At 38.8% G+C, this 26,993-nt stretch overlaps 1 pseudogene; it reads left to right on the plus strand.

Moving 5' to 3' along the window:
* The first annotated feature begins 720 nt into the window (after positions 1-720).
* Positions 721-26,993, plus strand: part of LOC122673875 — a 57,614-nt pseudogene continuing 31,341 nt past the window's right edge.

The following is a 26,993-nucleotide window of genomic DNA, read 5'->3' on the forward strand; positions in this document are numbered from 1 at the left end:
ATCATTTTTCATAATCATTAGGTATTTGAGGCTACAGAATTAAATGAAATGATAGTAAGCCTCAAGTGCTATAATGCTGCATTGTGCTCTTCATATAATTGAGAAAAAAGCTTGAAGAATCTGAGAACACAGATAATCAGGCTTGGATTTTTATAACCCTGATTATTTTTCCAAACATCAATGATGTAAAATATTGAAAAGGGAGTAATGTAACTAGAGACCGTTCAACAGCAAATGTAGATTTACTAACTTTTCTTTGCCATTTTAAATAAATTCTGGTAGTCTCTAAATAAGGAAAAAGTGTTTTTACTGGGCTTGATATAAAAGTTTATGAGAAAAGAATTTTCTGATTATCAATTAATAAATCAATCTAATAATTTTTAAAGCATGAATTATTCTGAATGAAAACTTCATGTGTGGTATTGCAATCGTTTTTCTTAATACTTAAAAATGCAGCATTAATAAAAGCATTTTTGAGAGGTAATGAGTAGCATTTTTCCTGGATGAGATCTGTGAAATTAATAGAATTGGAGTGACTAATAACTTAGTAAAAAACATTTAAAAATACACGATCATTCAGAACAAAAGTTTGTGTCTTTCTTAAAGACACTTAGTTTCCTGGATTTAAGTAAAGAACGTTTGGACTCAGCCTGCATGCCTGAGCAGCTGGTTGGCCGGCCTAAGCAGGTGGGAGGTGGATGTGAGTGGGGCTGGGCCAAAATGGCAGTGCCGGTGGTGCAGGCGGTGAGAGCAGGTCATCTGGAGGCTTTCGCAGTATGTCTCAATCACACTGTCAGCACAGAGAAGGAGGAGGTGATGGGGTTGTGCGTAGGGGCGTTGACTGGTGATTTAAATAGTGACTCCAAATTTACACATACTGGAACCGAAATCTGCACTGTTGCTGAAACCGTTGACATCAACATAAGTGATCGTGTTCATTTTGTCATCATCTAGCGATGTTCTGATAAGAAGAAGGATAGAGTGGAAACCTCCAAATAGGTGTCTGTGGCCTCAACAGAGGCAGAGAGGTTGGCTGAACTAACAGGTCATCCCATGAGAGTTGCAGGCTGGTATAATTCCCATCCCCATATAACTGTTTGGCCTTCACTTGTTGATTTTCACACCAAGCCATGTACCAGATGATGGATCAAGGCGTTGTCAGGCTTATATTTTCCTGTTTCACGGAAGATAAATGTACAAAGACTGGACGGGTAATCTATACTTGCTTTCAATCCATACAGGCCTAAAAGAGCTCAGAATATGAGAGAATTGGAATCCCAATTTATATTGTACCTCATGTGACTACTGGAAAAAGGTCCATATGGACCTTTGTCAGCAAAGTAATGTCTCTATTTTTTAATATGCTAAGTTGGTCATAGCTTTTCTTCTAAGGAGCAAGCATCTTTTAATTTCATGGCTACAGTTACCATCTAAAGTGATTTTCTCAGCCAAGAAAATAAAATCTCTCACTGTTTCCATTGTTTTCCCATCTATTTGCCATGAAGTGATGGGACTGGATACCAAGATTTTCATGTTTTAAATGTTGAGTTTTAAGCCAGCGTTTTTTTTACTGTCCTCTTTCATCTAGAGGATCTTTAATTCCTCTTCACTTTCTTCCATAAGGGTGGTGTCATCTGCATATCTGAGGTTGTTGATATTTCTCCCAACAAACTTGACTCCAGCTTGTGCTTCATCTAGCCCAGCATTTTGCATGATGTACTCTGCATATAAGTTAAATAAGCAGGGTGGCAATATACAGCCTTGGTGTACTCCTTTCCCAATTTGGAACCACTCGATTTTCCCATGTTCAGTTCTAACTGTTGCTTCTTGACCTGCATACAGATATCTCAGGAGGCAGGTAAGGTGGTCTGCTATCCCCATCCCTTTAAGAATTTTCCACAGTTTGTTGTGATCCACAGAGTCAAAGGCTTTATCATAATCAATGAAGCAGAAGTAGATGTTTTTCTGGAACTCTCTTGCTTTTTTGATGATCAATGGATGTTGGAAATTTGATATCTGGTTCATCTGCCTTTTCTAAATCTAGCTTGAACATCTGAAATTTCTCAGTTCACATACTGCTGAAGCCTCACTTGGAGAATTTTGAGCATTACTTTGCTTGAGATGAGTACAACTGTGTGTTAGTTTGAACATTCTTTGGTATTGCCTTTCCTTTGGATTGGAATGAAAACTGACCTTTTCCAGTCCTGTGGCTACCGCTGAGTTTTTAAAATAGCTTGTATACTGAGAGAAGTTCTTTCACATCATCGTCTTTTTTAGAATTTGAAATATCTCAGCTGGAATTCCGTCAGCTCCACTAGCTTTGTTTAAAGTAATGTTTCTTATGGCCCACTTGACCTCCCACTCCAGGATGTCTAGCTTTAGGTGAGTGACCACACCATTGCGGTTATCTGGATCATTAAGACCTTTTTTGTATCGTTCTTGTATAGTTCTTCTGTGTATTCTTGCCACCTCTTCTTTATCTTCTGCTTCTGTTAGATCCATACCATTTCTGTGTGCCCATCTTTGCATGACATGTTCCCTTGGTGTCTCTAATATTCTTGAAGAGATCTCTAGTCTTTCCCATTCTATTGTTTTCCTCTATTTCTTTGCATTGATCACTTAGAAAGGTGTTCTTATTTCTCCTTGCTCTTCTTTGGAACTCTGCATTCAGATTGATTTATCTTTCCTTTTCTCCTTTGCTGTTTGCTTCTCTTCTTGTCTCAGCTACTTTTAAGGCCTCCTCAGACAAACATTTTGCCTTTCTGCATTTCCTTTTCTTGGGGGTGGTTTTGACTAGTGCCTCCTGTACAATTCTGTCTGTCAGATCTCATCCCTTGAATCTAGTTGTCACTTCTACTGTGTAATCAAACAGGATTTTATTTAGGTCATACCAGAATGGTCTAGTGGTTTTCCCTACTTTCTTCATTTTAAGTCTGAATCTTGCAATAAGGAGTTAATGATCTCAACTGCAGTCAGCTCCCAGTCTTGTTTGTGCTAACTGTATAGAGCTTCTCCATCTTTGGCTGCAAAGAATATAATCAATCTGATTTTGGTGTTGACCATCTGGTGATGTCCATGTGTAGAGTCTTCTTTTGTTTGTGGTAGAGGGAGTTTGCTATGACCAGTGCATTCTCTTGGCAAAACTCTGTTAGTCTTTGCCTTGCTTTATTTTGTGCTCCAAGGCCAAACTTGCCTGTTACTCCAGGTATCTCTTGACTTCCTACTTTTGCATTACAGTCCCTATGATGAAAAGGACATATTTTTTTTGGTGTTGTATATAGAAGGTCTTATAGGTCTTCATAGAACCATTCAACTTCAGCTTCTTCAGCATTAGTGTTTGGGGCATAGACTTGGATTACTGGGATATTGAGTGTGCTTTGGAAATAAACAGAGATTATTCTGTCCTTTTTGAGATTGCACACAAGTACTGCATTTTGGACTTTTGTTGACTATGAGGGCTACTTCATTTCTTCTAAGAGATTCTTGCCCAATGTAGTAGATGTAATGGGCATCTGAATTAAATTCTCCCATTCTGGTCCATTTTAGTTCCCTGATTCCTAAACTGTTGATGTTCACTCTTGCCATCTCCTGTTTGACCACTTCCAATTTACCTTAATTCAAGGATGTAACATTCCAGGTTCCTATGCAATATTATTCTTTACAGCATCTGACTTTGCTTCCATCACCAGTCATATCCACACTGGGTTTTGTTTTTGCTTTGACTCAGCCTCTTCATTCTTTCTCCACTCTTCTCCAGTAGCATACTGGGCATCTACTGACCTGGGGAGTTCATCTTTCATTGTCATATCTTTTTGTCTTTTCATACTGTTCATGGAGTTCTCAAAGCAAGAATACTGAAGTGGTTTGCCATCCACTTCTGCAGTGGGCTATGTTTTCTCAGAACTCTCCACCATGATCCGTCTGTCTTGGGTGGCCCTACATGGCATGATTCATTGTTTCACTGAGTTAGACAAGGCTCTGAGCCAAGTGATCAGTTTGGTTAGTTTTCTGTAATTGTGGTTTCCATTCTTTCTGAATGGAATGTAAAATGGTAAGCCACTCTAAAAAAAAGAGTTTAGAGAATTCTACCAAAGTTAAATATACACATAATTTATTACCCAGCAGTTATTTTCCTGTACATTTATCTCAAAGAAATGAAAACCTATTTTGGCACAAACATTTCTGTACAGAAGTTCTTAGCACTTTCACTTGTAATAGCCCCAAATGAAACAACCCAGGTCCTGCAGCTGAGTGTGTGGTTAAAGCAACTATGCACATGTGATACCAGCCTGCAGTGTAAGGGAACAGCCTATTGATACGCACAACTTGGATGGACTTCAAGCATATTAGGATGAGTGAAAAAGCCAGTCTTGAAAGGTCACCTATTGAAGAACAAGATGGTAGAGGAGTAGGTGGATGTGGAGTACATCTCCCTCTATGGATACATCAGAAATACACTTTCAGACACCGAAGTGCATGCACAACACCAGCTGAGAGCGGACAGGAGGACTTGACCAGTGGAAAAGAATATATAGAACCATGCAAAACTTGGTACGATGAAGGAACTAGGGGAAAAAATGAGTATTAATAGCACTGGACCCTCAGCGGGTGGGGGAAGTGAAACAGGGTTCCGATCCCCATAGCGGGGCAATTGTCTGAGTCAGAGGAGAAACATTTACGGCTGAGGGTGAAACAGCTGATCTGTGGCAGCCTAAATGGAATGAGAATCAGGCAGTCCTTCCCCCAACCTTACATATGCCAGGCAGAAATGCGGGTCTCTTGGAAGGTGCAATGACTGGGAGCTGGAGATTAGGGATTGTGGAGCAATCCCAATGTGAGGGCTGCTATTGATTGTGGAGAGATAGATAGAGGGGACGTGAGGGAGAAGATTGTGGTGGGAAATGCCTGTGGAGGAAAGTCAAGCAGCCATGGAAGCAAGGTGATACTGCTGGGTCATGCATAGAGGGTAGAGCCATCACCATAGCCTCTCTCTCTCCACATGCCAGCATCAGCAGCTGAACAGTAGAGAGGCTGGCCCATCAAAAGCCTGACTCACTGAACTACAGTGTAGGAGCCCACCTAGGGTGCCCCTTTAAGTGCCTGATGCACAGATCTACAGAGTAGGACCCCAGTCAGGGGGGCCGTCTATGTGCCTGATGCACCAAACAGCAGAGAAGGACCCCAGGCAAGGGATCCCTCTAAGTGCCTGAATGGGTGGAGCTACGGAGAAAGACTGGCCAAAGAGGCCTTCTGATCACCAACTACAAGAGGCTTGAAGAAAGACTGATAGGGCCGTAACTCTTGCCATAGAGGCAGTTTGTGTCCCTGAACACTTGGCGCTTCCAGGGTCCCTACAAGCCGAGCAGCTGCTCCACCTTCACACTAAACTCTCACTGGGGCAGAGCTGCCACAGGCAAAAAAAAAAAAAGAAAAAAAAAAAAGGTCTTGTGTTTATGGGCACAGTGTCACTTTGGTCCTCTCCGACTGTTTGCGACCCTGTAGACTGTGGCCTGCCAGGCTTCTCTGTCAGAGAGTGGGTTCTCCAGGCAAGAATATTGGAGCACATTGGATAATACTAGTTGTCATACCCTTCTGACAGTGAAGTTGCTCACTTGTGTCCGACTCTTCACAACCCCATGGACTATAGACTACCAGGTTCCTCCATCCATGGGATTTTCCAGGCAAGCATACTGGAGTGGGTTGCCATTCCCTTCTCCAGGGGATCTTCCCAACCCAGGGATTGAACCCAGGTCTCCCACATTGCAGGCAGACGCTTTAACCTCTGAGCCACCAGAAGCCCATAAATCTTCTTTATCTACCTCTATTTATCTTTGCACATCAATTCTTTCTTTCTTTTCTTTCTCTCCTTTCCTCTCAACATATTTGTTAGTTTTATTTTCATTGTTTTATTCCCCAGTTGGAGCCTTGCTTTAGTTTTGTTTTCCAGTTTGCGCTTTAATTAGTTTTGTCCTGGTAAGTATAATTATTATCTGGTAGATATAATTATTGGTTTCCTTTGTTCACTGTGTCAATCTTTTGTACTGAGTTTTTGTTGGACTGTTTTGATTTTGCTTATGGGCGTATATGTATATGTATATATTCAGTCATACTTTCTATTGTTGTTATAAACCTCTGCCTCTACATTGGGCTTTTGCAGTTCTGTGGAGTTTTCCCTTTTTTGCCCCGTTTTTTCTTTCTGTGTCTCTCTTTTTTTTCTCTTTTCTCTTTTTTTTAATAGTTTTAATTTTTACTTTTTAAAAACCTATTATTTTTTTTACATTTAATCCTTCGTTTGCCTTTCCTGCCCTTCTTTTCCCCTTGCAGTTAATCTTTAATGTATATAAATCTTCTTCATCTACCTCTCTTTAGCTTTGCGTATCTATTCTTTCTTTCCTTTCCTCTCAACATATTTGTTACTTTTGTTTTCAATGCTTTATTCCCCACTAGGCACCTTGCTTTAGTTTTGTTTTCCAGTTTGTGCTTAAGTTAGTTTTCTTCTTAACTGGTAAGTATAATTTTTGATTTCCTTTGTTTGCCAGATCAATCTACTGTACTATATTTTGGTTGAACTGTATTCAGTTTGCTCAGGGTATATGTATATATGTGTGTACACTTCATTAATTATTATTTGCCTAATTTTGTAACTGAACTTTATCTGGGGTTCATCTTTGGTTTCTCGTTTTTGGATATTTGTTTTACTCTCCCTTAATACCATAACAAACTGTTTGTGAAATCCTCATTACTGACCAGATATCAAACCCTGAGCCTTTGGAGTGGAAGCAGACTGCAAGACCCTAGACTACTGGAGAACTAACCCTCAGTTCAGTTCAGTTCATTCGCTCAGTTGTGTCTGACTCTTTGCTACCCCATGATTCATAGCACGCCAGGCCTCCCTGTCCATTACCAACTCCCAGAGTTTATTCAAACTCATGTCCATTGAGTCAGTGATGCCATCCACCCATCGCATCCTATGTTATCCCCTTCTCCTCCTGCCCCCAATCCCTCCCAGCTTCAGGGTCTTTTCCAACGAGTCAACTCTTCTCATCAGGTGGCCAAAGTATTGGAGTTTCAGCTTCAGCATCAGTCCTTCCAATGAACAACCAGGACTGAGCTCCTTTAGGATGGACTGGTTGGGTCTCCTTGCAGTCTAAGAGACTCTCAAGAGTCTTCTCCAACACCACAGTACAAAAGCATCAATTCTTTGGCGCTCAGCTTTCTTCACAGTCCAACTCTCACATCCATACATGACCACTGGAAAAACCATAGCCTTGACTAGACTGACATTTGTTGGCAAAGTAATGTCTCTGCTTTTTAATATGCTATCTAGGTTGGTCATAATTTTCCTTCCAAGGAGTAAGCATCTTTTAATTTCATGGCTGCAATCACCATCTGCAGTGATTTTGGAACCCAAAAAAATAAAGTCAGCTACTGTTTCAACTGTTTCCCCATCTATTACCCATAATGTGATGGGGCTAGATGCCATGATCTTAGTTTTCTGAATGTTGAGCTTTAAGCCAACTTTTTCACTCTCCTCTTTCACTTTCATCAAGAGGCTCTTTAGTTCCTCTTCACTTTCTGCAGTAAGGGTGGTGTCATCTGCATATCTGAGGTTATTGGTACTTCTCCTGGCAATCATGATTCCAGCTTATGCTTCTTCCAGCCCAGTGTTTCTCATGATGTACTCTGCATATAAGTTAAATAAGCAGGGTGACAATATACAGCCTTGAAGTACTCCTTTTCCTATTTGGAACCAGTCTATTGTTCCATGTCCAGTTCTAACTGTTGCTTCCTGACCTGTATGCAGGTTTCTCAAGGGACAGGTCAGGTGATCTGGCATTCCCATCTCTTTAAGAATTTCCACAGTTTATTGTGATCCACACAGTCAAAGGCTTTGGCATAGTCAATAAAGCAGAAATAGATGTTTTTCTGGAACTCTCTTGCTTTTACAATGATCCAGCAGATGTTGGCAATTTGATCTCTGGTTCCTCTGCCTTTTCTAAAACAAGCTTGAATGTCTGGAAGTTCACCATTCACGTATAGCTGAAGTCTGGCTTGGAGAATTTTGGGCATTACTTTTCTGGTGTGTGAGATGAGTCCAATTGTGCGGTAGTTTAAGCATTCCAAGATGTCTGGCTCTAGGTGAGTGATCACACCATCGTGATCACCTGGGTCGTGAAGATCTTTTTTGTACAGTTCTTCTGTGTATTCTTGCCACCTCTTCTTAACATCTTCTGCTTCTGTTAGGTCCATACCATTTCTGTTCTTTATCGAACTCATCTTTGCATAAAATGTTCCCTTGGTATCTCTAATTTTCTTGAAGAGATCTCTAGTTTTTCCCATTCTCTTGTTTTCCTCTATTTCTTTGCATTGACCTCTGAGGAAGGTTTTCTTATCTCTCCTTGCTATTCTTTGGAACTCTGCATTCAAACGGGAATATCTTTCCTTTCCTCCTTTGCTTTTCGCTTCTCTTCTTTTCACAGCTATTTGTAAGGCCTCCTCAGACAGCCATTTTGCTTTTCTGCATTTCTTTTCCATGGGAATGGTCTTAATCCCTGTCTCCTATACAATGTCAGGAACCTCCGTCCATAGTTCATCAGGCTCTCTGGCTATCAGATCTAGTCCCTTAAATCTATTTCTCACTTCCACTGTATAATCATAAGGGATTTGATTTAGGTCATACCTGAATTATCTAGTGGTTTTCCCTAGTTTCTTCAATTTAAGTCTGAATTTGGCAATAAGGAGTTCATGATCTGAGCCACAGTCAGCTCCCGATCTTGTTTTTGCTGACTGTATAGAGCTTCTCCATCTTTGGCTGCAAAGAATATAATCAATCTGATTTTGGCGTTGACCATCTGGTGATGTCCATGTGTAGAGTCTTCTCTTGTGTTGTTCGAAGAGGGTGTTTGCTATGACCAGTGCATTCTCTTGGCAAAACTCTATTAGCCTTTGCCCTGCTTCATTCCATTCTCCAAGGCCAAATTTGCCTGTTACTCCACGTGTTTCTTGACTTCCTACTTTTGCATTCCAGTCCCCTATAATGAGAAGGGCATCCTTTTTGGGTGTTAATTCTAAAAGGTCTTGTAGGTCTTCATAAAACCATTCAACTTCAACTTCTTCAGCATTACTGGTAGGGGCATAGGCTTGAATTAGCATGATATTGAATGGTTTGCCTTGGAAATGAACAGAGATCATTCTGTCATTTTTGAGATTGCATCCAAGTACAGCATTTTGGACTCTTTTGTTGACCATGATGGCTACTCCATTTCTTCTAAGGGATTCCTGCCCACAGTAGTAGATATAATAGTCATCTGAGTTAAATTCACCCATTCCAGTCCATCTTAGTTCGCTGATTCCTAGAATGTTGACGTTCACTCTTGCCATCTGCTGTTTGACCACCTCCAATGTGCCTTGATTCATGGACCTGACATTCCAGGTTCCTATGCAATATTGCTCTTTACAGCATCGGACCTTGCTTCTATCACCAGTCACATCCACAACCGGGCATTGTTTTTGCTTTGGCTCCATCCCTTCATTCTTTCTGGAGTTATTTCTCCACTCATCTCCAGTAGCATATTGGACACCTACCAACCTGGGGACTTCCTCTTTCAGCATCCTATCATTTTGTCTTTTGGCATTGTTTTTGCTTTGGCTCCATCCCTTCATTCTTTCTGGAGTTATTTCTCCACTCATCTCCAGTAGCATATTGGACACCTACCAACCTGGGGAGTTCCTCTTTCAGCATCCTATCATTTTGTCTTTTCATACTGTTCATGGGGTTCTCAAGGCAAGAATACTGAAGTGGTTTGCTATTCCCTTCTCCAGTGTACCACAGTCTGTCAGACCTTCCACCATGACCCATCTGTCTTGGGTGGCCCCACACGGCATGCCTTAATTTCATTGAGTTAGACAAGGCTGTGGTCTGTGTGATCAGACTGGCTAGTTTCTGTGATTATGGTTTCAGTGTGCCTGCCCTTTGATGCCCTCTCGCAACACCTACAGTCTTACTTGGGTTTCTCTTACCTTGGACGTGAGGTATCTCTTCACAGCTGCTGCTGCAAAATGCAGCCACTGCTCCTTACCTTGGATGTGGGGTATCTGCTCATGGCCGCCCCTCCTAACTAACCCTCAGTTAGTTCAGTTCAGTTCATTCGCTCAGTCTAGGGAGTAACAAATAGTAAGAACTCATAGAAATGAAACCACTTGAATACAAGCCCGCGCATCACCCAACCACCAATAGCACCCTGTGCAGGATGCCATATCAAAACAACAAACACAACAAAAATACCAACCCATCATCAGCAGATAGGAGTATCACCTCACTCATCCTTGCCCATCAGAGGAAAAACAAACAAAACTCAGCACAAATCTCACCCTATACAAAGATCACACAAACCACTGGACCAACCTTAGGAGGGCAGAAACCAAAAGGAAGAAAGAATTCAACCTTTTTCAAGGAAAGAATTCAACTTTCCTTGAAGCCTGGGAAAAGGAGACCTCAAACACAATAACTTTAAAAAATAAAGAAAAAGCAGAGAAATACTGCACAAATGAAGGAACAAACTAGAAACACAGAAGTCCAAATAAATGAAGAGGAAACAGGAAAGTTACCTGAAAGACAATTCAGGATAGTGATAGTAAAGATGATAAAAACCTTAAAAACAAAATGGAGAAAATGCAAGAATCAACTAACAGAGACCTAGAAGAATTAAAGAATAAGCATACAGAGACAAACAACACAATTACTGAAATTAAAAATACTTTAGAAGGACTCAATAGCAGAATATCTGAAACAGAAGAATGAATCAGTGAGCTGGAAGATAAAATGATGGAAATAACTTCTGAAGAGCAGAATAAAGTAAAAAGAATTAAAAGAGCTAAGGACAGTCTCAGAGACCTTTGGGATCATGTCAAGTGCACCAACATTTGAATTATAGGGGTCCCAGAAGAAGAAGAGAAAAAGAAATGGTATGATAAATTTTTTGAAGGATTATAGTTGAAAATTTCCCCAATGTGGTGAAGGAAATAGCCAATCAAGTCCAAGAGGCACAGAGAGTTCCATACAAGATAAACCCAAGCAGAAACATGCCAAAACACATACTAATCAAACTAACAAAGACCAACACAAAGAAAGAATATTAAAAGCAGCCAGGGAGGAGCAACAAGTAACATACAAGGGAAACCCCATATGCTTAACAGTTGATCTTTCAGCAGAGGCTCTGCAGACCAGAAGAGAATGACAGGATATATTTAAAGTACTGAAAGGGAATAATCTACAAGCAAGATGACTGTACTCAGCAAGGATCTCATTCAAAATTGATGAAGAAATAAAAAACTTTTCAGACAAGCAAAAGTTAAGCAAATTCAGTACCACCAAACCAGCTTTAAAACAAATGTTAAACAGACTTATATAGTTAAGAAATACAACCGAAGATAAAAGATCTACAAAATCAACCCCAAACAATTAGAAAATGACAATAGGAACAAATATATCAATAATTGTTTTAAGTGTAAATGGATTAAATGCTCCAAACAAAATACACAGACTGAATGGATACAAAAACAAGACCCATATATATATACTGTCTACAAGAAACCCACTTCAGACCTCAAGACACATACAGACTGCAAATGGGAGGATGGAAAAATATATTCCATGCAAATGAGAAGCAAAAGAGCTGGAGTAGCAACCCTTATAGCAGACAAAATAGACCTTAAAATAAAGAAGATTACAAGAGGTAAGGAAGGACAGTACGTAACGATCAAGGGATCAGTCCAAGAGGAAGACAAAACAATTGTAAATATCTACGCACCCAACATGGGGAGCGCCTCAATACATAAGACAAACACTAGCAGACATAAAAGAAGAAATTGACAGTAACACAATAATAGTAGGAGACTTTAACACTCCACTCACACCAATGGACAGATAATCAAAACAGAAAATTAAGAAGGAAACACAAGTCTTAAATGATATATTAGATGAGATGGATCTCATTGATATCTTCAGGACATTCCTTCCAAATGCAAAAGAATATACTTTCTCAAGTGCACATGGAACATTCTCCAGGATAGACCACATCTTGGGTTACAAATCAAACCTCAGTAAATTTAAGAAAATTGAAACTATATCAAGCATCTTCTTCATAACAATGCTATGAGACTAGATATCAATTACAAGAAAAAAACTGTAAGAAAAGCAAACACATAGAGATCAAAACACGTTTCTAAATAACCAGCAGGTTACTGAAGAAATCAAAAGGGAAATCAAAAAATTTCTAAAAACAAATAACAAAGTAAACATGACAACTCAAAACCTATGGGATGCTGCAAAAGCAGTTCTAAGAGTGAAGTTTATAGCAATACAATCCTGCCTCAAGAAACAAGAAAAACATGAAATAGACAACCTAACCTTACACCTAACGCAACTGGAAAAAGAAGAAGAAAAAAACCCCCAAAATTTGTAGAAGGAAAGTAATCATAAAGATCCAAGCAGAAGTAAATGAAAAAGAAATGAAAGACATAATAGTAAAGATTAATAAAACTGAAAGCTGGTTCTTTGAGAAGATAAAATTGACAAGCCCTTAGCCAGACTGATCAAGAAAAGAGAGAAAAATCAAATCAACAAAATTAGAAATGAAAAAGCAGAGTTTACAACAGACAATGCAGAAATACAAAGGATTATACGACACTATTATGAACAACTGTATGGCAATAAAATAGATAACCTGGAAGAAACGGACAGATTCTTAGAAAAGTTCAGTCTTCCAAGACTGAACCAGGAAGAAATAGAAATTATGAACAACCCAATTACAAGCACTGAAATTGAAGCTGTGATAAAATCTGCCCCCCACCCCCACCCCCACCCCCTCCCACAGAAAAAACCCAGGACCAGATGGCTCCAGATGGCTTCACAGTAGAATTGTATCAAAAATTTAGAGAAGAGCTAATGCCTATCCTTCCAAAACACTTTCAAAACATTGCAGAGGAAGGGACACTTCCAAACTCATTCTACGAGGCCTGATACCAAAACCAGAAAGACAACACAAAAAAAGAAAACTAGAGTCCAATATCACTGATGAACCTAGATGCAAAAATCCTCAACAAAATTTTAGCAAGCAGATTTCAGCAACACATCAAAAAGGTCACACACCATGATATAGTTGGGTTTATTACAGGGATGCAAAGATTCTTCGATATATGGAAATCAATCAATGTGATACACCATATTAACAAACTGAAACATAAAAATGACATGGTCATCTAATAGAAGAAGAAAAGTCTTTGACAAAATTCAGCACCTATTAAAACTCTTCAAAAAATGGGCATAGAAGGAACCTGAAGAGGCCAAATATGATAAGCCTACAGCAAACATTATTCTCAATGGAGAAAAACTGAAAGCATTCCCCCTAAGATCAGGAACAAGACAAGGGTGTCCACTTTCACCACTATTATTCAACAAGTTCTAGAAGTCCTAGCTACAGCACTCAGAGAAGGAAAAGAAATAAAAGGAATCCATATCAGAAAAGAAGCAAAGCTCTCACTGTTTGCAGATGACATGATACTGTACATAGAAAACCCCAAAGATAGTATGTGAAAATTACTAGAGCTAATCAGTGAATTTAGCAAAGTTGCAGGATACAAAATCAATACACAAAAGTTGCTTGCATTTCTATATACTAAAAATGAAAAATCAGAAAAAGCAATCAAGGAATCAATCCCATTCACCATTGCAACAAAAAGAATTAAATATCTAGGAATAAACTTACATAACGAGACAAAACAACTGTACACAGAAAATTATAAGACACTAATGAAAGAAATCAAAGAAGACATAAACAGATGGTGAGATATTCCATGTTCCTGGGTAGGAAGAATCAGTATTGTGAAAATGACTATACTACCAAATGCAATCTACAGATTTAATGCAATCCCTATAAAATTATCAATGGCATTTTTCACAGAACTAGAACAAAAAATTAATTTCACAATTCATATGGAAACACAAAAGACCTTGAATAGCCAAAGCAGTCTTGAGAAAGAAGAATGGAGCTGGAGGAGTCACCCTTCCTGACTTCAGATTATCCTACAAAGCTACAGTCATCAAGACAGTATGGTACTGGCACAAAAACAGAAATACAGACCAATGGAACAGATAGAAAGCCCAGAAATAAACCCATGCACCTGTGGATACCTTATTTTTGACAAAGGAGGCAAGAATATACAATGGGGCAAAGACAACCTCTTTAATAAATGGTTCTGGGAAAACTGGACAGCTACATGTAAAAGAATGAAATTCCTAATACCATACACAAAGATAAATCAAAATGGATTAACAACCTAAATGTAAGACCATAAACTATTAAACTCTTAGAGGAACACATAGGCAGAACACTCAATGATATAAATCAAAGCCAGATACTCTATGACCCACCTTCTAGAGTAACTGAAATAAAAACAAAAGTAAACAAGTGGGACCTGATTAAAGTTAAAAGCTTTTGCACAGCAAAGGAAACTATAAGCAAAGTGAAAAAACAACCCTCAGATTGGGAGAAAATAATAGCAAATGAAACAAATGACAAAGGATTAATTTCTAAAATATACAAGCAGCTCATACAACTCAATGCGAGAAAAACAAACAACCCAATCAAAAAGTGGAAAAAATCCCTAAAGAGACATTTCTCCAAAGATGGCTAACAAATACATGAAAAGATGCTCAACATGGCTCATTATTAGAGAAATGCAAATCAAAACTGCAATGAGATATCACCTCACACTGGTCAGAATGGCCCTCATGAAAAAATATACAAACAATAAATGCTGGAAAGGGTGTGGAGAAAAGGGAGCGATCTTGCACTGTTGGTGGGAATGTAGATTGATACAGCCACTATGGAGATTCCTTAAAAAACCAAGAATAAAACCACCATATGACCCAGCAATCCCACTCCTAGTCATATACCCTGAGGAAATCAAAATTGAAAGAGACACATGTATCCCATTGTTTATTGCTGCCCTATTTACAATAGCTAGAACATGGAAGTAACCTAGATGTCCATCAACAGATGAATGGATAAAGAAGCTGTGGTATATATGTATAATGGAATATTACTCAGCCATAAAAAGGAACACATTTGAGTCACTTCTAATGAGTTGGATGAACCTAGAATGTATTATACAGAGTGAAGTGAGTCAGAAAGAGAAAGATAAATACCATATTCCAACACATATATATGGAATCTAGAAAAATGGTAGTGAAGAATTTACTTACAGGGCAGCAGTGGAGAAACAGACATAGAGAATACACTTATGGACATGGGGAGAGGGGAGGAGAGGGTGAGATGTATGGAAAGAGTAACATGGAAACTTACATTACCATATGTAAAATAGGTAGCCAGTGGGAATTTGCTGTCTGGCTCAGGAAACTCAAACAGGGGCTGTGTATCAACCTAGAGGGGTAGGTGGGGAGGGAGACGGGAGGGAGCTTCAAAAGGGAGGGGATATGTGTATACCTGTGGCTGATTCATGTTGAGGCTTGACAGAAAACAGCAAAATTCTGTAAAGCAATTATCCTTCAATAAAAAATAAATTAGTTTTTAAAAAAGGTCGCCTACTGTATGTTATTTCTCAGTTCTTGAAATGACAAAATTATAGAGGTGAAGAAGATTAATGGTTGCCAAGGGTAGGGACTGGAGTGTTGGTCCTTCAGTTGTTTCCTGCTTTTTGCAACCCTGTGAACTGTAGCTCACCACTCTCCTCTGGTCATGACTTCTCCAGGGAAGAATGCTGGAGTGGGTTACCATTTCCTGCTCCAGGGGATCTTCCCTACCTGGATATCGAACCTTGATCACCTGCATTGCAGGCAATTCTGTACAGTCTTAGTCACGAGGGTATGAGTTTATGAAGGGTAGCACAAGGAGTTCCTTTGGGCTGATGGAACACTTCTGTATCTTGATTGTTTTGTTGATTACATGACTGTATATCTGCACTAAAACTATATGGAGCTACACACACAAATAAATGCAAGTAAAATCTGATGAAACCAAATAAGGTCTATAATCTATTTAGCATTTTTGTACCATTGTTAATATGTTGGTTTTGAAGTTGGACTAGAGTTACGTGCAAGATCTTACCACTGGGAAAAACTGAAACTCCTTGTACTATTTTTGCAACTTCATGTTAATCTGTAATTATTGCAAAATAAAAAGTTGTAAGTATTAAATAAAAATAAAAAGAACATTTGAGACTGTATATTTTACCTTAAATCTTGCTAAAGTTTAATTTAGTTAGTATAAAACAATAATGTTAAAATTTAAAACTTTTTATAGGATGGTGGAAAACATTGCTAAGGAATGTTTCATTACAAGTTACAAATGGGAATGGGGCAGTTTTTAAAAAGGAGAAATGGAATTTTGAGGTAAGTTACTTAGTATCTTGGGATCTCTACTTCACTGTCTGGGTTCTAAAATTCTGTGGATATACATAATAGTCCTAAGTGCTAATTGATTACTGTAAACAGTTGGTAAACCAGGATAGGAAAACAATTTTTGTCATTTGCTGACATTTACTTAATTTTAATTATTTCACCAAATTTCACAATTTGTCTAATTTCAAGGATTATTTAACTGGAGGTTTGAACAAGTCACCACAGGATGTGTGTACAGAGTAGTGAAGTGTTAGATACTGTAGAGAGAACAGTGTTTCCACCAGGTCTCTTTATTAGGTTAAGATAAATTCATTTGTTAAATTCATTTGTTAAACTCTGAAATTTACAAATGAAGTGGTTCTAAAAGCAGATTTCCTATAGCAAAAGAATAAAAGTCAACACAATTTGTTCATTTGATGTTTGAATTTACCTTCTCTTATTTCTATGTATATAAACAATAATGAAAGCCAGTACAAAATTCTGATTAAATTCTAGATTTTTCTAAGCCATAGTGAATTTATTACTCTGTTAAATACTCATAGTAACTCACTGACTGTAAGCTTTAGGCAATAAGTTAAAGCTCAGTGGTATTGTGCCCTTACATTTAATTGCTAATTGTTCATTTTTAAGATCAAGACCAGAAATTAGGGGTACCATAATGAAAATAAAAGATCATGAAGTCACATTTCCATGGAAGATGGGCAATTTTTAAGAATTACATTAATCTGGGCTGTAATCAAGATATTAATAAAATAGATGTCAGAAATTTCTAATGGGTGTGACTTGCTCCATAAAGTCAGATTTCCAGGAATAATAATAATAGATCTAAATTTTTAAACTCATTTCTCTTCCATCTCAAATTAAATCCTAATTTTAAACCAAACCCTATTCTTATGATTTTATGAAATGACCAAAGTAACAAGGAGATCCCTTGATCATTAGTTCAAACTTAGCTTTGTGGGGGTGTGACTTGGAGACTTTTAATGAGACAGGAGTTTGGTAAAATAGGGACAGGGTCTGGTCATCCTAGGTGGGTCATGCAGAGAGCTCTGCCTACCCTTCCTAGGATATTCTTCCAACCTGTTAAAAATTTTCTTCACTCCCTTGTTCCTCATTACATTCCATGGGAAAACTTGGTTTCACTTATCTTTGGTTATAAGCTGCATGGTTTTTGATCCCTAAATGAGACGACATGGGTCTTGTCACTCTGACTCTTTCCTGCCTCTTTCAGTAAGAAATAATCATTAGAGACAAGGGCTCTGTTCTTTCCACTACCTTTCACACCATTTCCATCTTCTGAATACAACCTATATTAGAGAAATCCATTCTCACCTAATTCTTACATGTGACTAGAAGCAATAGAAGATTATTGCAGGAGTTAATCACTGGCCTTTCTTTTATAATATAGCTTGCAGATAAAGTTTTCTTACCAGAAAATGAACTAAGCTCACTTCTTACTGAGAAAACATTTTCAGTTCTTTCTTATAACTGATACAAATATGAAAAAAAAAAATCCCTACTCTACAGTAAGCTGTAATCTTGTATAGATGATTAGTAATATTGTCACTAAACATACAAACAATATGGGAGACATGTGCATACATCCAGTAGTTTCTAAAAATGTGAAGGAATAGTGGTTTCCATTGAAAATAGAAGGGAGATTGGGATTGACGCATACACACTATTGATACTTTGTATAAAATAGATAACTAATGAGAAGATTCTGTATAGCACAGAGAACTCTACTTCATCCTCAGTGGTGTCCTGATGGGAAGGAAATACAAAAGAGAGAGGATATATGTATGTGTACGGCTGATTCGTTTTGCTGTACAGTAGAAACTAACACATTGTAAAGCAACTATACTCCAATAAAATCAAATTTAAAAAAAAAAAGGAAAATAGAACTTAGTGCACTAGAATAATGCCAGCTATATCATAAGCTGTACATCAAGCATCTAGGGAACTTGGTTAGGACAAAACATTGTTGAATATGGTGGTGGCAGTAGGGGTAGTTAGGAGAAGAGTCCAGGTCAAAAGTGAAAGAGAACAGCATGCGTGAGGATTGTACGGAGGGTAAGTGTGAAAAGAGAATCTACTGAGACTTCTGGAGCTGGAGCAAAGTATACTGTGGGCCTTCAAATATGTGAAGATGCTGTTTCTGGAAATCCTTGGATCAGTCTTTAAGTAGTTGCCATTGGAAAGAAGTGTTTTTCATATAAATGTTTTTGCCAGGGTTAGCCCTCATTATTAACATTTTCATTTAAATACACTCATTCAATATTCAAATATATTCACTTAAAATATGTAGAGAAGATAATTTCACCTTGACCAAAAGTATGTATGCAATCATTAACATCATCATTGAAACATTACTCACACCAAGCTCTTTTACTTAGTTATACAGAACTTAACCTATTATATGCATGGCTAAATTAACTTTAGAGGTTACTACTTTGGATATGTCTTAGGCGAATTTTTATTGACTAAATGGACAGTATTTCTTGAAGAACATAATATTTTAGACAACAACAATAAAAAAAGAGTATTTCTTTTTCAAAGTCCCTAAGACAACATTGGGGTTCCCTGGTGGCTCAGATGGTAAAGAATCTGCATTCAGTATGGGAGACCTAGGTTCAATCCCTGGGTTGGGACGATCCCCTGGAGAAGGGAATGGCTACCCACTCCAGTATTCTTGCCTGGAGAATTCCATGGACAGAGGAGCTGGTGGGCTACAGTCCATAGAGTTGCAAAGAGTCGGACACTACTGAGTGACTAACACACACACACACACACATACACGGCAACATTAAGAGTGAAGTGTAAGAAATAGCATGAATAAAATTGGGTATTTGGAGAAGCTGGAAGCCAGAAGTGGCCTATATGACCCTCTTAGCAGTGGTGAAACATGTAAAATTCCATAATGTTGCCTGTGAGATCCTGCAGCTTTGAGCAGGAGAGCCAGAATACGTTTGGGTAGGACTAAGGAAAAATTAAAGGTAAAAGGACAAATGAAATGACCAGGGCAGGGAATGAGGGGAAGTAGCTACACTCTGTATCTATACTGGCTAAGTAAGAATTCTGCGTGAATACTTGTCAGTTAACCCCTTTTTTCTTCCTTATTCATTGCTTACTTCGTAGTTACAGCCATAGTAACCTTGGTGATGAATAGCAATTGACACCTACTCAATACTTAGTAATGACTTATATGAGAATAGAATCTAAAAAAGAATGGATATAGGTCTGTGTATGACTGATTCACTTTGCTGTGCATCAGAAGCTAACAGAGCATTGTAAATCAACTATAGCCCAATAAAATTAATTTTATAATATTTTCTATAATATGCACCAAAGTTATTTCAGTATTATTGACTATACCCCTGTGTTATACATTGCATCCCTGTGACTTATTTATTTTATAATTGGTATTAAATAGTTTTCTTTCTTAATCTCTTTTACTTGTTTTATCCATCTTTCATCCCGCTCCCCTTTGGAAACCACTACTTTTTTTCTTGTATCTGTGAATCTGTTTTCTATTTTGTTATACTTATTCTTTTGTTGTTGTTAGATTCCACACACAGGTGAAAACATACTTTATTTATCTTTCTTTGTCTGACTTATTTCACTTAGCTCAATACCCTCTAAGTTCATTTATGTTACAAATGGCAAGATTTCATTCTTTTTATGTCTGAGTGATATTCTGTTGTATTTGTATATCACATCCTCTTCATCTATTCATCAATGGACACTTAGATTGCTTTCATATCTTGGCTATTATAAGTAATGCTGAAATGAGCATGGGGTGTAGTATCTTGTTGAATTACTGTTTTTATTGCCTTTGGATGAATATCCAGGAGTGAAATTGCTGGATTGTATAGTAGCTCTATTTTTAATTTTTTGAGAAGCCTCCATACTATTTTCCATAGTGGCTGATCCAGTTTACATTCCAGTAACAGTGCCTGAGAGTTACCTTTCCTCTACATTCTCACTGATACTTTTTGTTTGTTGTCTCTTTGGGGATAGTCATTCTCACAGGTGTAAGGTGAGATCTCATTGTTACTTATATTTGCATTTTCCCAATGATTAGTGACGTTGAGCATCTTTCCATATTCCTGTTGAATATCTGTATTTATTCTTTGGAAAACAGCCTATTCAAGTCCTCTCCCTATTTTTTAATTGGATTTTTTGTTGTTGTTGAATTGCATGAGTTGTCTGTATATTTTGGATATTAATGGTTTACCAGATGTTATCATCTGCAGATATTTTCTCCCAGTAGGTTGCTTTTTCATTTCGTTTGATGGTGTCCTTCATTGTGTGAAAGCTTTTCAGTTTGAATTTGAATATTAGTTATTGAATTTGAGCCAACTCCAGGACATAGTGGAGGACAGAGGAGCTTGGCATGCTGCAGTCCATGGGGTTGCAAAGATTTAGACATGACTTAGTGACTCAATAACAACAACTGGTCATGTATGCATGGGCTTATTTCTGGGCTGTCTATTCTGTACCACTAATCTATATGTTTTTTTGTGCCAGTACCATACTGGTGATATCCAATGTGTTGTAATTTGCCAATAGAAGCACTCTCACAAAATTTGGAAATTGGAAGAGAAGGAGCATAAATAGGGGAAAACGTACCAACATCCTGGTTTGTCCCTGTTATTTATTTTCCCTTTATTTTCAGAAGCGTGCTGGCTGCGATGGACTGTGCAGAAATGTGGCTGTGAGGAGCTACACTTCGCCCAAGGTCAGGGGCAGAGACCGAGAGCGCCAAGCTGCGAAGTTGCAGGAGCAGGTGAGAGGAGCTACCCCACACCCGAGGAGCGGTGGCTGGGCCCCACAGGAGGGCCGAGAGGAGCCTCCACGTTCAAGGTCAGGAGGGGCGGCCGTGAGGAGATACTCCTTGTCCAAGGTAAGGAGCAGTGGCTGCGTTTTGCTACAGCAGCTGTGAAGAGATACCTCATGTCCAAGGTAAGAGAAACCCAAGTAAGACTGTAGGTGTTGCGAGAGGGCATCAAAGGGCAGGCACACTGAAACCATAATCACAGAAAACTAGACAATCTGATCATAGGACCACAGCCTTGTCTAACTCAGTGAAACAAAGCCATGCCATGTGGGGCCACCCAAGATGGTAGGGTCATGGTGGAGAGGTCTGACAGAATGTGGTCCACTGGAGAAGGGAATAGCAAACCACTTCAGTATTCTTGCCTTGAGAACCCCATGAACAGTATGAAAAGGCAAAATGAAAGGATACCGAAAAAGGAACTTCCCAGGTCGGTAGGTGCCCAATATGCTACTGGAGATGAGTGGAGAAATAACTCCAGAAAGAATGAAGGGATGGAGATAAAGCAAAAACAATACCCATTTGTGGATGGGACTGGTGATAGAAGCAAGGTCTGATGCTGGAAAGAGCAATATTGCATAGGAACGTGGAATGTTAGGTCCATGAATCAAGGCAAATTGGAAGTGGTCAAACAGGAGATGGCAAGAATGAATGTTGACATTCTAGGAATCAGTTAACAAAAATGGACTGAAATGTGTGAATTTAACTCAGATGACCATTCTAATGTGGGCAGGAATCATTTAGAAGAAATGCAGTAGCCATCATGGTCAACAAAACAGTCCGAAATGCAATACTTGGATGCAATCTCAAAAATGACAGAATGATCTCTGTTCATTTCCAAGGCAAACCATTCAATATCACGGTAATTCAAGCCTATGCCCCAACCAGTAATGCTGAAGAAGCTGAAGTTGAATGGTTTTATGAAGACCTACAAGACCTTTTAGAACTAACACCCAAAAAGGATGCCCTTCTCATTATAGGGGACTGGAATGCAAAAGTAGGAAGTCAAGAAACACGTGGAGTAACAGGCAAATGTGGCCTTGGAGTACAGAATGAAGCAGGGCAAAGGCTAACAGAGTTTTGCCAAGAGAACGCACTGGTCATAGCAAACACCCTCTTCGAACAACACAAGAGAAGATTCTACACATGGACATCACCAGATGGTCAACACCGAAATTAGACTGATTATATTCTTTGCAGCCAAAGATGGAGAAGCTCTATACAGTCAGCAAAAACAAGATCGGGAGCTGACTGTGGCTCAGATCATGAACTCCTTATTGCCAAATTCAGACTTAAATTGAAGAAACTAGGGAAAACAACTAGACCATTCAGATATTACCTAAATCAAATCCCTTATGACTATACAATGGACGTGAGAAATAATAAGGACTAGATCTGATAGCCAGAGAGCCTGATGAACTACGGACGGAGGTTCGTGACATTGTACAGGAGACAGGGATTAAGACCATTCCCATGGAAAAGAAATGCAAAAAGGCAAAATCACTGTCTGAGGAGGCCTTAGAAATAGCTGTGAACAGAAGAGAAGCGAAAAGCAAAGGAGAAAAGGAAAGGTATTCCCATTGGAATGCAGAGCTCCAAACAATAGCAAGGAGAGATAAGAAAGCCTTCCTCAGTGATCAGTGCAAAGAAATAGAGGAAAACAACAGAATGGGAAAGACTAGAGATCTCTTCAAGAAAATTAGAGATACCAAGGGAACATTTCATGAAAAGATGAGTTCGATAAAGGACAGAAATGGTATGGACCTAACAGAAGCAGAAGATATTAAGAAGAGGTGGCAAGAATACACAGAAGCACTGCACAAACAGGATCTTCACAACCCAGATGATCACGATGGTGTGATCACTCACCTAGAGCCAGACATCCTGGAATGTGAAGTCAGGTGGGACCTGAAGAGCATCACTGTGAACAAAGCTAGTGGAGGTGACAGAATTCCAGTTGAACTATTTCAAATCCTGAAAGATGATGCTGTTAAAGTGCTGAACTCAATATGCCAACAAATTTGGAAAACTCAGCAGTGGCCACAGGACTGGAAAAGTTGTTTTCATTCCAATCCCAAAGAAAGGCAATGCCAAAGAATGCTCAAACTACCGCACAATTGCACTCGTCTCACATGCCAGTAAAGTAATGCTCAAAATTCTCCAAGCCAGGCTTCAGGAATACGTGAACCGCGAACTTCCAGATGTTCAAGGTGATTTTAGAAAAGGCAGAGGAACCAGAGATCAAATTGCCATTTGGATCATCGAAAAAGCAAGAGAGTTCCAGAAAAACATCTATTTCTGCTTCATTGATTATGCCAAAGCCTTCGATTGTGTGGATCACAATAAACTGCGGAAAATTCTGAAAGAGATGGGCATACCAGACCACCAGACCTGCCTCTTGAGAAATCTGTATTTAGATCAGGAAGCAACAGTTAGAACTGGACATGGAACAACAGGCTGGTTCCAAATACGAAAAGGAATACGTCAAGGCTGTATATTGTCACCCTGCTTATATCAGAGTACATCATGAGAAACACTGGGCTGGAAGAAGCACAAGCTGAAATCAAGACTGCGAGGAGAAATATCAATAATCTCAGATATGCAGATGACACCACCCTTATGGCAGAAAGTGAAGAAGAACTAAAAAGCCTCTTGATGAAAGTGAAAGAGGAGAGTGAAAAAGTTGGCTTAAAGCTCAACATTCAGAAAACTAAGATCATGGCCATCTGGTCCTGTCACTTCATGGCAAATAGATGGGGAAACAGTGGAAACAGTGTCAGACTTTATTTTTTTGGGCTCCAAAATCACTGCAGATGGTGATCGCAGCCATGAAATTAAAAGACGCTTACTCCTTGGAAGGAAAGTTATGACCAACCTAGGTAGCATATTAAAAAGCAGAGACATTACTTTGCCAACAATGGTCTGTCTAGTCAAGGCTATGGTTTTTCCAGTGGTCATGTATGGATGTGAGAGTGGACTGTGAAGAAAGCTGAGTGCAGAAGAATTGATGCTTTTGAACTGTGGTGTTGGAGAAGACTCTTGAGAGTCCCTTGGACTTCAAGGAGATCCAACCAGTCCATTCTAAAGGAGATCAGTCCTGGTTGTTCATTGGAAGGACTGATGCTGAAGCTTAAACTCCAATACTTTGGCTACCTCATGCGAATAATTGACTCATTGGAGAAGACCCTGATCATGGGGGGTATTGGGGGCAGGAGGAGAAGGGGACGACAGAGGATGAGATGGCTGGATGGCATCACTGACTCGATGGACATGAGTTTGAGTAAACTCCAGGAGTTGGTGATGGAAAGGGAGGTCTGGCGTGCTGCGATTCATGGCATCGCAAAGAGTCAGACACGACTGAGCAACTGAACTGAACTTATTTTCACAGTCCAAATTTGAACTCCTTAGTCAGTAACAGTGAATCCATGTTGGGAAATTCTCTGAAATATATAGTGTAAATGACTGTTGTTGTTGTTCAGTTGCTAAGTCATGTCCAACCCCTTGTGATCCTGTGGACTGTAGCCCACCAGGCTCCTATGTCTATGGTATTTCCCAGGCTAGAACCCTGGCATGGTTTGCCATTTCCTTCTTTAGAGGATCTTCCTGATCTAGGGAACAGATTTCATCTTCTGCATGAGCAGGTGGGTTCTTTACCATATGAAAATATCATAAAGGAAAAAAAAAAAAGTCTTGCTCACTGTATTTGTTGCATTTAAAAACCTAAAAGGAAAGGTGAATATGTTTGAATACATAGGACATTCTTATGTTCAATGGGAAATATATGGTTTTACATGAGTGTTTGAAACAAGTTCAATTTTTATTAAATGAATATTGTGCTTCAACAACTAAAAGTAATGTTAATAAGGTGGGGAATGTTAACTGTTCATGAGGATACGGATTTTAATTAGGGAGAAAGTCCCAAGTAAGAATTTTCTGCAGACCATTTTTTTGTTGTTTTTATTCCATGACGTTCAGTCATCTCTTGGATCACCTGTAGATAAGGAATTGTGGAGAAAGTCAGTGACTGTGACTAAAAAGTAAGGACCCTATTTTCAGGAAGCAACATCAAAGACAACTTTGAAAGTGTTGTCTTTTTATTTTGTTCCTTGGTCTAAGATTTTGGAGTGACCATTGGATATTTACATCCAAAAATTATTCTTAAACACTCTTAGGAGACAACTCTGCCGTATACTGTCCTCTGTAGTTTATTTAATCTTTCCCCTCTCAACATCACAGGATGCAATTAAAAACAACAACAACAACAACAACAGAACTCCAGACATATATGAGAGGTGAAAGTGTGAGAGTGTTAGTTGCTCAATGGTGTGTCCAACTCTTTGACACGCCATGGACTGTAGCCCATCGGCTCCTCTGTCCATGGGATTTCCCAGGCAAGCACACTGGAGTGGGTAGCACTCCCTTCTCCAGGAGATCTTCCCGACCCAGGGGTCGTCTCCTGCATTGTAGGCAGATTCTGAGCCACCGCGGGAGCCCACATCTCATTATCTGTTGCTGTTCAGAGCCGCAAGATTTAGAAGGATTTTGAAAAGAATGGATTAGTACATAGGATTAGCCTATATAGTTTACTACCTACCACCCAAAAGTACATTGAAGTGTTCAGGAAAGAGTTGTTTTATTTAACTTCTTGTTAAGGATCGTTTCCCCAAATCAAAGATTGTTTTAACTTGTAAGATGATGATAAATTTTATCTTCTGGGCAACTTTATTTTTTTTTAATTTAAATTTACTTATTTATTTTAATTGGAGGTTAACTACTTTACAATATTATAGTGGTTTTTGCCAGACATTGACATGAATCAGCCATGGGTGTACATGTGACCCCCATCCTGAACCCCCCTCCCACCCCCCTCCCCATCCCATCCCTCAGGGTTGTCCCAGGGAATCGGCTTTGAGTGCCCTGTTTCATGCATCGAACTTGGACTGGTGATCTGTTTCACATATAGTAATATACATGTCTCAATGCTATTCTCTGAGATCATCCCACCCTCGCCTTCTCCTACAGAGTCCAAAAGTCTGTTCTTTACTTCTGTGTCTCTTTTGCTATCTCACATATAGGGTCACTGTTACCATCTTTCTAAATTCCATATATATGTGTTAATATACTGTATTGGTGTTTTTCTTTCTGACTTACTTCACTCTATATGATGGGCAACTTTGTTTATAAAGTAGATAAATAACAAGTTTAAGAATTTGTAAATATAGATTCTCTTCAAATGTGATGAAGTTAACACTGAACTGTGATTAAACGGTTATCACAGTACAGGTATGCTACTTTTTAGATATCTAGGCATAATATTTATTTTAAACATTTGACGATTAGTAATTTTTAGCCATAAAATACTTTATTTCAGAATAATTAGCATCCTAAGCATGCATGTATCATTTTTCTTTTTTTCTGCTGTTTCTTTTTTCCTGTCCCCTATGGACAGAAACACAAGACATGAGTTGATCTATGTTTAAAAGCTTAAAGTAATACCTAAATAGGTGCTAATAAGTAGATCTTGCTTTATAAACAAGAAAGTATTTGTTTTAACTCAACCTGAATATTTTCAGACTGTTGAGTTGTTCACTAGGCTAGATCTTCATGCTCTAGTTGATCTGACATTTCAGGTGAGCCCCTCAAGGGAAGCATGCTCTCCAGAAGAGCTAGATTTATATAAGTGCACTGCAATATGAGATGTATAAATGCAGCTTAGAAGCCCACGTGTGAATGCCA

Source organism: Cervus elaphus, chromosome 18 (genome assembly GCF_910594005.1).
Source record: "Cervus elaphus chromosome 18, mCerEla1.1, whole genome shotgun sequence".
In the NCBI taxonomy this organism is placed as follows: Eukaryota; Metazoa; Chordata; class Mammalia; order Artiodactyla; family Cervidae; genus Cervus; species Cervus elaphus.